Consider the following 14,088-nt stretch of genomic DNA (forward strand, 5'->3'; position numbering starts at 1 on the left):
CGCTGTCACAGCCAGTAAGAGCACCCCTAGAGGGTTCAGGAACGACCTAAAATGCAATCGTTGCAACCGAAGGCATGCCTACAGATGCTGCCCGGCATACGGAAAAGTATGTTACTCGTGTAATGGCCGCAACCACTTCGCGTCTTGTTGCAGTGAGAAAGGGCGCATGTATGAAGTGCAACATCAGAGCGACGACTTCGAAGTACTGAATGTCGCCAGCAGCTGCGCAAGCAGAAAACGGGACTGGCGTGTGAACGCGTGCATTGGCGGCAAGTACATCCCCTTTAAGGTGGACACAGGATCGCAGGCCAATTTTCTGCCACTTTCAATGTTTCGCAAGCTCAAGACGACGACCCTGATGCCCAGTAGCGCAGTTTTGAGATCATATGGTGGCAACACGATCAAGCATATCGGAAAGTTTTCAGCGCTTATCAAGATTGGTGGTCGCAAGCCGTTCGCAGAATTTTTTGTAGTAAAGAAGGACCACAGCACTATCTTAGGATTGGACACCAGCTAGAAGCTTGGAATCGTACAGCGGGCTGTTGACAGCATGACGACAAACGACACCGAAGAAATTGTCAAAGAGTTTCCACGTCTTTTCCACGGAACAGGATGCGCCCCACGTGAGTACAAGATTGAGCTGCACAGGGATGCCATGCCAGTCGTCCAGCCAGCTCGGAGGGTTCCCCTGTCCCTGCGTGAGCCTCTACATACTGAACTGGACAGAATGGAAAAGGAGGGCATCATCCAGAAGGTCAGCAGCCCCACAGATTGGGTAAGCCCCCTTGTCATTGTACTAAAGAAAGACGGCATATTGCGGGTCTGCGTGGACCCTAGACGCATCAACGAAAACATCAAGAGGGAACACTACCAAATGCCGCGCCGAGAGGATATTGAAGCAGACTTGGCAGGCGCGAAGTTCTTTTCGCGGCTCGACGCAAATGCGGGATTTCATCAAATCGCATGAGACGAACAATCGTCGAAGATATACACATTCGCGGCGCCTTTCCGCCGGTATCGCTTTCTTCGTCTACCGTTCGGTATAGCGTCGGCGAGCGAAGTGTTTCAAAAGACCCTTAACGAGGTTTTTGATGGTCTTGCCGATGTACGCGTGTACGTAGACGATGTGTTAATTTGGGGAAGGACCAGGGCTGAGCATGATGAGAGGCTGCGCAGAGCATTAGAAACAGCTGAAAAAGCAGGCCTTACCTTCAATGCATCCAAATGTCGCTTCGGCCAACAAGAAGTGCTCTTTTTGGGTGACATCATTAGCCACATGGATATTAGGCCGAATCCTGATCTTGTTGACGGTCTTTTGAAAATGCCAAGACCTCAGGACGAATTGGCTGTCCAAAGGCTACTGGGAGTAGTTAACCACTTCAGCAACTACCTACCAGCTCTCTCGCAGCGTACGTCTACTTTGCGTTCTCTCATGAAACCTGGTGCCATCTTTGATTGGACACCAAACCACGAAAAAGAATGGCAGGCTATATGTCTATCAGCTATATGTCTATTGTGATGGTTAAGGACGTTCGTCACTGTGTTTATTTATAGCGGACGAAAAAGGATTAACATCAACAATGGATGCGAACAAAAGAAGCGTTATATTATACACTAGAGAACGAAGTGGCAGGTGAAAATAAAACTATATGTCCAACCCTACACGCCACGCGTCACGCAACATGTACGAGAGTCGGACCTCTAGCATGCGGAGAGCTCGCGGCTACGCTTACACCGAGTCCAGCGCGTAGAGTTCTCAGTTCGCAAGAGAAAAACGCTGCCTCACAGTTTGGGTCCCCGTCGTCCCGACATGATGCGATTGTCGACGTGCGCGAGGGCAAAGGTGGCACGGCTGGAGCGGCTGGAACGGCTTACGGCACACGGATGCGCTACCGTGTGCAGCGCCGTTTAGTCAGACGTCGCGGCCAGCAGTCAGGGTCGCAACTCCTGAGGTTCAGGGTCAGGCCCCGGCTCACGAGGACCACGCCCGGTAGGCCTCGCCACGAACCTGCTCCCGGCCACTGCACCCAGGCAGGAGCCGTTCAGCAGGCCCCGTCCTTGCACCTTGAACAGGCCGGCGCACTCGACCCCGAACGAACACGCCGGAGCTCGACCTGGCCGACACGTACGGGTCCCACGTCCGGCTCAGGAACGCTCCCAGGCACTCGTCCTCTCGAGCGGCACACCGTTTCGTCTGCCTTCGTGGCCTCAACTCTCGAGCTGCAGTGGCGGAGATGCCTTGACCAGCGCGACCTCGGACCTCGTTTCCAAGCTCTTGATCACCTTCCGGGCGTAGCGGTTCCACGTGCGGGTTCTGGCCAGCACAGCACCGTCTGTGCCGTGCTGAAATGCTGCTCGCTACAGCTGCGGTGCGGCAGCTCACTCACTGGCGTTCGTCGCCTTGGCCAGGGCACAGCCAGGTACCCTCGGGTGCGCACCTCGTGAGCTCGCGGCCCACTTCCGAGGCTGGCGCGTCGTTCGGTCCGGCTCGGCACCACTCGGCGATCCTCGATTCAGGCGGCAACTCCCCTGGCATCTGAATCCTCGGCCACCCTGGACCTCGCCCGGCTCCATGGTCCTCCGTACACACGCCCGCGTCTCGCCCGGCATAACATCTCGCTCGTCCCTTGCCGAACTGCGACACTCTCGTGACACCGGCGCTTGATGGCATGGGTTCGGCCACGGAGCAGTCAACCCGCATCGGAGACGCGATGCTCCATGCGGGGAATGGCCAGCCCGTCCAGCGAAGAGCGTGCGCCGAGACGCGATGCTCGACGCATCCGTGACCATTAGCCAGGCCACGTTCATCGCTGTGTCGAACGGCTGACCGTGGAGACGCCTCGCCGAGATCCGCGATGCCCTCGGCAAGGAAGAGAACAGCAGACCAGGCCGCGCCCCGAGATGCAGTACTCGTGCCGGCAATGCCGCCCAGCTGGTGGTTGGACGGCAGCAGCGTGGACGGCCGCGTTCCCTGGCCGGAACCTGGATCGCCTGCGTCCGACGCTTCGGCCCGCTGTCTCCCGTCTGCCGCTGCTTCGGCTCGTCCCCAGCCACAAAGCCCACTGCCACGTGATGGTCGCCCGTGGCCCAATCGTGGCACGCCACCTCTATGGGCCACCACTGGTCATGAGCTGATTGGCACACAGTTGACTCGTAATCGCACGTGCCTTCTTCTCTTCTTCATTTCTTGTTGTCGCCTTCGTGCCACCTGCTCTCCGCTCGTCTTCTTCAGTTCTGGTTTGATGCCCCTCGGCGTCTTCAAGTCCTTTCCTTACACCGAGATTTAAGTAATGCCCCAATGCTTGCTATATTTGATCCAAATCGGGAGACAAAGGTAACTGCAGATGCCTCTCAAAGTGGGGTCGGCGCGGCACTTCTGCAACGTCATGGAAACTGCTGGCAGCGGGTAGCCTATGCATCGAGAGCTTTAACATAATCGGAGCAAAGATCTTCACAGATTGAAAAAAAGGCTTTGGCTGCAGTTCTTGGTTGTGAAAAATTCACTTATTTTGTTTATGGCCGCACCATCACCCTCGAGAGTGATCACAGTCCGCTGATAGACATATTAAAGAAAGGCATAAGTGATATGCCACCCAGAGTGCAACGATTTTTCTTGAAATTGATGAAATATGATTACAAGCTGACGTACATTCCTGGTAAACAGATGGCCCTTGCTGATATGCTGTCCCGATCACCTGTTCCTGGAATCAAGGGAGCTGCAGGCACGAGTGACGTTGAGATTCATGCCGTCACGGTCGTATCAGCACTCGTAAGTGAAACGACAGCTAGAAAACTTGCACAGGAAACAGCTCTCGATTCATATCTTGGCACAGTGCTAAGAAAGCTTGCCAAGGGAGAGCCTGTCGATGGCCCCCTGAAACCGGTGGCCGCCGAGCTATCCGTAGTAAACGGCCTACTATAGAAAGGCACTAAAGTGGTGATACCGGCAAACATGCGTAGTGACATGTTGAAAGGGATCCACGCAGGCCATCTTGGCCAGGTAAAGTGTAAAGCTAGAGCAAGACAAATGATTTACTGGCCAAATATAAACTCGGAAATTCAGTCCTTGATCGAAAGATGACCAACTTGCAAGACATACGCTTATAAACAGCCATCCGAGCCTTTAATAATGCAACCAACGCCTACTCAGCCATGGTACCGTATCGGTGTCGATCTCTTTCAGTACTCGGGAAGACATTATTTGTGCGCCTATGACTTGATGTCCAATTTCCCGGAGGTGGAGCTGCTGCCCGATATAACAGCCAGTACTGTCATCGATAAACTGAGTGCAATATCTTCAAGGTACGGCATACCAGCCGAGGTTTGTACTGATGATGGCCCACAGTTTAGCAGCCAAGAGTTCATTATTTTCACAAAGCGTTACGACTTTAAGCATGTGAAATCAAGCCCGCAGTACCCGCAATCGAACGGGCTCGCAGAAAAAGGTGTACAAGTTGTAAAACGCATCCTAAAGAAAACAAAAGCTGCAGGAGAGTGTTTCTGGCTGGACTTGTTGAATTACAGGGCGAGTCCTGTTGAAGATGGCCGGTCTCCGGGCGAACTCTTGCGAGGAAGGCCGCTGCGCACACCATTGCCGGACTTCAATCCAGTGTCAGCAACGCTCGTCAAGAAACACCGGCAGAAAAGTCATCATAGGCGCACCCTACCTGGCCTCTGCGACAATGACGTGGTTCGCTTGAATGAGACACCATGGGCAACGAAAGCCAAAGTGATCGGATCAGCAGGCCCACGGTCCTTCTACGTACGCACAGAGAACAACACTGTGCTGATGTGCAACCGTCGGCACCTTCTGGCGACGAAGGAACCATATAGTGTTGGTTCATCAGACGACGAAGATTTTGCCAACAACCACATCCCATTTCAAGGTGAGGCGTCATCGACCACCGCAGCCTCGCCCATGGAAGCTCAGCAGCCGTCACCTCAACCACTGAGACGCAGTCAACGACAGACGCGGTTGCCAGAGCGTCTGGGTTATGACCAGCAGTTCCAGCAGACAAGCCAGCGGCATTAATTTCGTCAACTGTTTGGAAGGAGGATGTATCATATCTGATGAAAGCACATGTGCTATCTACATGCATGATTGCCTCGTGCGTACTCCTGGCCCTCGCCTTTTCTAACCCTTTCCACTTTCGGCTATAACTACCAACGCAGAATAAATGATGGGGTTGACTTGTTTCTCGACAACCCAGCTGTCCAGTCTGTTCATTCCACACACGAATGAAACAGGTGGTAGAATATTTGATTACCATGAAGAATGCTGGGCTTTGATCTCTGCTGCTACCCTGACATTTTTTCTTTGCGATCGTTGGGTCAATGCAGCCGATGCCAGCTTTTTATTTACGCTATTGCGTTAAAAATTACGATTTTTGTTCTCAAAGTTCGTAAGTGGACATCAAGTGTCAGTCACCTGTGGCACATAACCGCATACCTGTGGCACATGCCACTCATGGTATATGTACGTGCATGTGCAACATGTGCCTGGCGGAAACGGTTTGACTATGTATGCGACGAGATTGCCACATTCTTTATGTCATGACCAGTTGTATTCGTCAGACCATCTTACCCTCCCATACTCATTTCTGTTATGCCAAGTTAAGGGGGTGATTACGGGAGCGCCCAGACATAGGTGGCTATATAGATAGATACGTAGATAGATAGTGAATGTTCCCGCAGTATGCAAAGAAATGCTTTGCATCTAATGATGATAATGATGGTCTAATTGCGTGGCTGACACCCACTCTGGGAGATTGGCCAAGAAGCGAGTAATTATATAAAGGGGATCACATAATAATTGTTAATTTAATGAATTATAAAATGGTTAGATTAAATTAAATTTTGTGAATTAAGAGATATGCAATCAAAACCGCCTTGTTTAGTTTAAGAATATTTCTACAGCAGAACAGATATCCTAATGAGGAGGCTCCTAAGAAGAGATTATTAGAAATAATAAAATCCAATCTTATTCAAATAAAAGCCACTTTTTAATGTTTTTTTCCGGTAACTTGCAGCAACTGCACGATGAAAAATAATGCTTGATTGTTTCATTCTTATTACTCAATGAGCAAAAAGGATAAAGAGCCAGACTAACTCTATGGGTGTAATGATTTAGTTTTGGAATTCTACAGCGTGATTTCGTAAACATAACTTCTCCTTTGCATGTTGACCAGAACTTCCTACGCAAAGGGAACATGAGGTGTCGATATTCACTTATGTGAGTGATTAATGTTTTACCAGAGTCTTCAATTATGGCACGCCTTTGAAATCTGTAACATATTATGAGTGCTGATGTGGGAATTATTGAAAGTACTGGACCACTCAGAGCTGCTTTCGCTAGAGCGTCCACCATTTCATTCATTTTTATTCCTTTGTGTCCCAGAACCCATATCAATCAGATTAAAGTTACGTATATGAGTTGGGACCAGAAAATGAAACGTGCGTGATAAATACGAATCCCTAATGGAGGCAAACGTCGAACACAAAGATAATGAATCGGTAACTATGGCCACACTTGAGGCTGGCAGGCTGAGCTTTCTTAATGCCATAATCACCGCCATAAATTCTGCCGAAAACACTGACACGAAATTGGGTAGTCGTAGTGAGAAGGACCAGTCGAAGGTTTCAGAGAAAATGGCAACGCCAGATTTCTCTTCAGATTGCGAGGTATCTGTAGCTATGATATCTAATATATTTATCGCTTTGAAATGCTTTTGCCGAAGGCCATTTAATTAATGTGTTGACAAAGTCTTTGCATGATTTGGATATATATCGTCAAACATCATTTCGAGATCTGCCCTGAATTGCTAATGGAAGGGATTTCACACAGTTTAACATTTAATGGACCAATGAGTGATTGTACATATTCTACCTGTGGAGTTCGAAACCGAGGCCAATACGATAAAAAAAAAAACACTGGCTGGTGCATGAAAATTGTAAATCTGCACAAAATAGAGGGTAGACTTGTCTCTAAGTACAGGACATTATTGGCGATGAATTTCGGTAATCCAAGGCATAACCTTAGGGCCTCTTTTTCCAGGAGTACCAGAAAACGCAATTTATAAGCTGAAGCACCCGAATATAAAACACATCCCAATTCTAAAACGGGGTGCACGTACGTTTTGTATATCATAATAAATCTCTCCGCATCCCCGATTGACTGTTGCATAGCCTTCGTAGGACTCCTAGTGCTTGTACCCCTTTCCTGGCTATGTATTCAATGTATAAATGCCAAAGGAGCTTGCTATCATAAATAAATCCCAGATATTTTACCGAGTCCTCTTGTGGTATAGTCTGCAAGTTGCAAGTCAGTCTGATAATAACTGAGTTATCCAGGGGGAAAATATTCGTGCTTTTTTTAACATTAAGACATAAATGAATAGCATTTAGCCATTTTTCATGGCACACATATATGATTGTAAGTGAGTATATAATGAATGTATATCCGCACGTGAAGCGAAAAAGGCTATGTCATCGGCATATACATGTGTATAGTTCATAATGGCTGGGAATGGTACTTAGTATAATATGTTTAAAAAAAAAAGAGATGAGGTAACTGTGCCCTGATGAACTCCTCGTGACTGTGAATGTATATTTGAAGAATGAGCTTTTAGTGAGCAATAAAACACCCTTCCACTTAAGGGGAGGTGCGAGTCGAAAAACGCGAGTTTTCTACCGATTTTTTATTTTCATCTTTTTGGATAAGATTATTGCCTCTACTGTTATGAAAAAAGAAATGCAGGTCGAGACTTAACTGGAAATGCTTTAAAATTGCATCTAAAGAGCACAAGGTGCCTGTTAAAAGGTCCAAAGTGTGCAGAGCACCTTGCGGCCGATAATGCGTTGCCGCTTGCCACTGTTGATCGCATGAGCCGAGGACTCGAGCCTTACTCTCAAATAACAGTTTCCCTCGCTGATGAAGCGCAAGAAATAATAAAAAGCACACTTCTGCGCGTTTTTCGAGTGCCGCGACTGCCTTACCACGTGGTACGGATCGGGTACCGCCATTGGCTGCTGCACGCCTGTATGTGCTGTGAAGCCTATTTTCAGGGTCCATGTCTTGTCGAGCAGCACAGCTGAAAAATGCTTTTTTTGTGTAATTATCTCCGTTATGAATGAATAAAGCCGTTGCTCGCAAGTGAAAGCCTTTGTGCGGCGCACTCTGTAGGAATAGGCTACGAGTAGCTGCTCCGATTTATGGCAGTTCTTGGCTTGCAGAAGTCAATGCATCAAAAGTCATTCACACCCGTCAGCCGGAAAGTTCGTGATGCAGCGATGGATGACATGAATGCCAATCTTGCAAGGTCGAAAGAGCTGCTCGCAGTGAGGGAACTTAGCGGGGACGACATTGCCATTATGTTCGACGGTATGTGGCACAAACATGGCTGCAAAATGGCATGAAACTGAACTTAGTTCAGATTTCGCAGTCCTGTCAAACTTTCTCCTAGCTTGCAGACAGCACAAGGCTCTGCCAGATGGAGCGGAAGTTTGGCAAGTGTTTCATGGCTCTGTCTGTGAGCGGAATGTCTCTTAGGAGTCAGCTCGAAAAAGCCGAGAGGGACAAACTCATGGTGCTGGCGTATTTTAGTGGCAGTGCCCACTACAAGAAGGATTGTTCTTTTTGGTGTGCAAATTTCATCAGATTTAATGATATCTTTCATAAATAAAAACTCAATTTTAACATTGAAACTGATTTTTCTCAAAACACAAACTTAGCCATTTTTTTTAATGTGCGCCTCCTTTTTGGGGCACTTCTAGTGCTCGAATCTTCATGAAATTTCGATAATTTTTTTTTCAAAGTATGACAAATACAATTATCTAGCTTAAATTTCAATATTTTATTGTATAATAACAAATTGTTTGTAAACCTTTATTAGGGTCGGTGAAATATGGACTTTTTACGTCTATTATATTTACCACCTATTACATATTTTGTATGTTCTTCCTAATTAGTTATTTGCATTCTACACTTTATTTGAAACATTATGAACTATGAATGGCAAAAAATTTCAGAAGTTTAGGGATGAAAAGAGGGGGGCAAAAGGATTAAGGTTGCCCCGCCACGGTGGTCTAGTGGCTAAGGTACTCGCCTGCTGACCCGCATGTCGCGGGATCGAATCCCGGCTGCGGCGGCTGCATTTCCGATGGAGGCGGAAATGTTGTAGGCTCGTGTGCTCAGATGTGGGTGCACGTTAAAGGACCCCAGGTGGTCAAAATTTTCGGAGCCCTCCCCTATGGGATCTCTCATGATCATATCGTGGTTTTGGGACGTTAAACCCTACAAATCAAAAGGATTAAGGTTTTCACTTTGTCATGTTGCAGAGCTAAATGTATCCAACTTACAAGAAAACTAATTATATATTTGAAATCAGCATAAAAATTTCCATAATTAGCTCAAGTTTCATTGCTCTAGGGTGAATAAAAAAAAAGTGTCTTTGATTAGCATCTCTTATTAGAAACTCACTAAACCATCTCACCATGTAGTTAGGAATGTCATGATATTTTCATTAATCCAATAATATTTTATGTTCTACGCTATCATAGGCTTTTGAGATATCCAATGTTACCAGCACTGCCATTTGTCTGTGATGGCACGCTAGTTTGATTCAGCTTTCCAAGTTCACATGGGCATGCCAAATAGAGCATTCAGGTCTAAATAAATTAGGAAGGGGCTCAGAATTTCTTGGTCTTCTACTAATTTAATGTGATGAGCGTGAAGAATTCTTTCTATTAATTTAACCAGATTAGAAGTTAGTGCAATGGGTCTAATATTGTCCAGGGTGTATCCTGTGCTTTTGTTTTTAAGAACTGGAAATATTTTAGCAGTTTTCCAACTAATAGGAATCCATAAGCATTTCATGGAATGGTGAACTATAGTTAATAAAGTAATAGGAGCCTCATAGAAAAGGATTTTTAACATTTTTGTAGTTATTCTGTCACCATCTGGTGCAGAATTTAGAAGTCCTTGCAGAACCGTGGCCAGCTTAGTCATTGATACCTCACTGAAATCATCACACTGTGTTTTGCATTTAGTGTGAGGTGATAGGAGAGATGAGAATCTGTTTTCCAGACCATTTGCTATATCGTTCTGCATTAGTTTTATTTCTTTGTCAGTTAGAACACATGAATGTATGTTTGAACTATGAAGAATTTTTCTACTACAAAGAAATTTGAAAACTGCAGCTTTATTTTTGGCTTTCGACAGAAAATCATAATCTTTAGTGTCATACGCTTTTTTTTGCTTTAGTTAATGTTTGTTTGAATATAGTTGTGTAGAATTTATAGTTGGTCCAATTTTTCAGACACTGGTTATGTAGTAAGCTTTTCCAGGCTGCTTTCCTTCTCCTATAATCTCGTGAACAATCCGCGTTCCACCAAGTGTTGAACGAATGATCTTTCTTTGATTGAACAATAAATTCCAACTTTTTTCTGGAAGTTTCTAAAACACGACAAATTTTCTGTACTTTTTGTTCATCACAAGCATCATATTGTGAATAAATTATTGACATCAATTAATTTTCGAATATGCTATAATCTATAAATTATTAGTTTTTTCACCAGTGAATTTCACAGGACGAACAATATCATAAATTACAGGAAGATGGTCACTATTGGTGGCACAATCAATGGGTCGTCACGAAGATACAGATAGAATACTGCTACGGAATGTGTGATCGATTGTAGAGCAGGTTAGGCCTCTCGCAAATGTGTAAGATCCAGAGTCTTTGCAAGAGAAGTTTTTATCTAATGACCAGTTCCACAGCCGGTCACCACAGGAATCTGTCTTTTAAACACCAAGAAATATGATGCCAATAAAGACCCCAGAAATCAATATATCAGGCCCACAAAGATTCGGAGCCCTGTCAAGATGGCTAGTACACTGAACACCATAAGGAAAATAAGCGTTTATAATATATATCGAAAGCATCCGGGAAGGACTAGCTTTACAGTTAAAATTTCAGTCTGGATCCATAACTTGAAAAATTATTTTTGCCTTACGACATATTTTAATCGAAATGAATGTGATTAGACCTCCGCCTCTAGTAGATCGGTCTAATCGAAAACATCTGTAAGACTTTAAATGAAAACTTGCTTTCCTTGTTAACCAAGTTTCTTGTAGTAAGTATATATCCAGATGAAATTGATTTACAAGACAAAAAAAGTCTACAGAAGCTGAAAAATGGAGTGGCAGTTCCACTGAAGCACTTTCAACGACCCTATGGTGAAGAAAGCGCGGCAATTGAAATTGCCTTCTCTAGTATACTTTCTTTGAGAATAGTTCTTGGCTGACTCTTCTTTGATTTAGACTGAGGAAGTCCTTGCTAGCAGACAAGATTGCTCTCTTTTGAGCCCTAGCAGTATGTTCTGTGTCTGTCATTCCCATATTGTGGATGGGCTGGTTTTCAGAAAAAAGGGTAAAAGATGAGCTCGTTGACGCAATTTCACACTCAGGATTGGGCATCCGATGTCTTGCCTCAATGGTACACTATGTCGGTGTAGAATTCAGGGATGATGCAGTGCCCTGACCAGCAGACTGAATAACGGGATTCATTTTTTCCGAAATAGCCAAGTTCGCTAATATCTGGTCCATTGCCTTTGCTAGTGCCTTTTGCACAGCTGCTTCAATAATTGCAGTGAGAGATTGCTCTGGGATTACATTATGTTTAGTCACAACTTTTGCATACCTAAATGCCCTTTCTTTCACAGTGATTGTCGCTTCTCTCTTGGAACATCGCCGTTTATCTATTATTTTTAGAATCTATTTCTTAGGAACAAGCTGAACAGTTGGAATAATCAGCGTTGTGATCCCCACCACATAGGCAACATCGTTCATCTTGGGAGCTGCAATCTTTTCGGGCATGGTCTTCCTCACATTTGCAGCAGTGTGGGTCTGATTTACATCCGCGTACACTGTGACCAAAGCGCCAGCAATTATGGCACTGAAGTGGACACAGTGCTAGTTGATCCACTCTAAATACCAGTGGCCACACCCTAATATCTGAAGGGCATGTAGTACCCTCAAAAGTGGCAGTGACCAACTCAGTAGGCACCCTGGTCTTGTCAGCTATTCTACTACAGCGGTAGACTGCAATGACGCTCTCTGTCGATAACTTCACTAGTGTTTGCTGCAGAGTTAGACTTGCATCAACACCTCTTACAATTCCCTTGGTGCAAGCGAGATGAGCAGGAGTGAATGCACTCACCGGAGTTTTTGCGAAATGTGGTGCATCTGAGCAAATCAGCAACACAGACCTGGTCTGGCAACCTGCACACAATACTTCCTCGAGCGAACTGTCTTAACATATGTTACCATCTGGTATAGTGGAGTGATAAAATGAAGGGATTCCTAGATAGCCTGAGGGTTGTTCAGACAAATGGAGTCTCCGCTGGATGGTACCAAGGCCACAGGGATACTTGTTTTCGTTGTTGGTGTTGTCTTTATTTCAGACAAATGTATGTCTCGGATACAAGGGCAAAAGGCAGATGTCCTCTGCCTGACGGGACCCAAGTACACGAAAGCACCACTGAGAGCATGGTCAAAGAAATACAATATAACACACTAATAATGCATGCGTAACATTGTTTTTGTACAGAGTAAATGGAGTACATACTTGTACAGTAATAAAGAAAGAGTCATAACACTACAAATAGCGAAACCAGAGAAACATATGATTGCTATATACAGAACTTATCAATCTTTAGGACAGGATAGAAGGTAAGCTTTGATATATTTTTTGAAAGATTTCAGAGACAAAGATTTCTGCGTGATTTCTATAACCTGAGTATGTTTGTTGAGAAGACTTGTGACTCCGCTGCATGAGAAAAAATTCAAAGGTAAGTCATTGGATGGGAGAGATGCCGACCAGGGGGAAAAACTCCTGCCAGGGGAGTTCTTAGGCATCGGCCTTAGCTGAAAGCTTCAAAGCTGGACTGATGGTGTAACTTGTTCTTGTTCACCTTCAATTCACCTTCAGTTCACCTTCAATTAAACAACTGGTTTCATTGAGATTATTCTGCACTTTCATGCATGCACTTTTGCATTAGAGAACCCAAAAATAGAGGCTCCAAAAGATGGAATGGCATGCACTGATAATTCTATTTCAAGAGCTCATAAAAATGTCTCTAAGAGGTTTTTTTTTTGTGAAATAATAAACCATCTGCAGGTCAAAACAAAATGTTCGGTAGTTTCCATCTCGCCACAGAAAATGCACAATGGAGAAGCAGACCTGAGTCGGTAGAAATTTTGTTTCGCCACCCTACAGCTCAGCCTCATGACACTTCCAGTTTACGGGTTTGACATAATGGTCTCAGCCAGGGATTCAATAAGGGCCGATATTCTGTTGAATTTGTCAGTGCAGTGTGAGGCGTAACTCAAAAAAAAGTCGTGCACACACTCAGACAGCCATTCGAGCGCGCTCTTGCTAAAGAAAAGTCTTCTTTCTTTTATTCTTCAGGCCTTTGGTGAGGATAATGAAGAGTGGAAAAGAGAAAAAGAAGGAAAGATGCCATAATTCTTTTCGTATTTAGGTTCACCAACACTAAATTTATAATCAATGCATATAACAGTGCTCTATTTTCCACAGGAAATTTAGATACACACTTAATATTGACAGCTAATTGTGCTCTATACTGTTTGTTAATTAGTTAAACAAAAACAATGTAAAATTACCTACAGAAGAACTTTGTCATCGTTAATCCCTCAAAATGGCACTGCTAATCTTATACTAATTAGGCTAAATGACGAATGAAGACAAGTAGTGCCATTAAGTAGAACAATGGAAATCTACATCACAGAAACCGTACGTGACATGGGATGAGCCTGTAAACAATATGGTTATGCCAAACACCCTAAAATGAGTGATGTATGTAGTATATGATACATTGCACACAGCGCGCTCAGGTGGAATATCACCACATAGCTCTTATATAGCATGTAATGTGTCACACCTTTTTCAACCCATTGATCACTTTTATGAAACGCATTATTGTTCAAGTTATTGCAGTGCACACGTATAATTTGGGTTACAAATACAAGCTTGCGCTAGATCTATATTATGAATAACTACAAACATT

General features: G+C 44.8%; 1 pseudogene; it reads left to right on the plus strand.

Annotated features, from left to right (window-relative positions):
- The window catches only part of LOC119163075 (uncharacterized), a 392,637-nt pseudogene that overhangs the window by 278,898 nt on the left and 99,651 nt on the right, over positions 1–14,088 (plus strand).

Source organism: Rhipicephalus microplus, chromosome 9 (assembly GCF_043290135.1).
Source record: "Rhipicephalus microplus isolate Deutch F79 chromosome 9, USDA_Rmic, whole genome shotgun sequence".
NCBI lineage: Eukaryota > Metazoa > Arthropoda > Arachnida > Ixodida > Ixodidae > Rhipicephalus > Rhipicephalus microplus.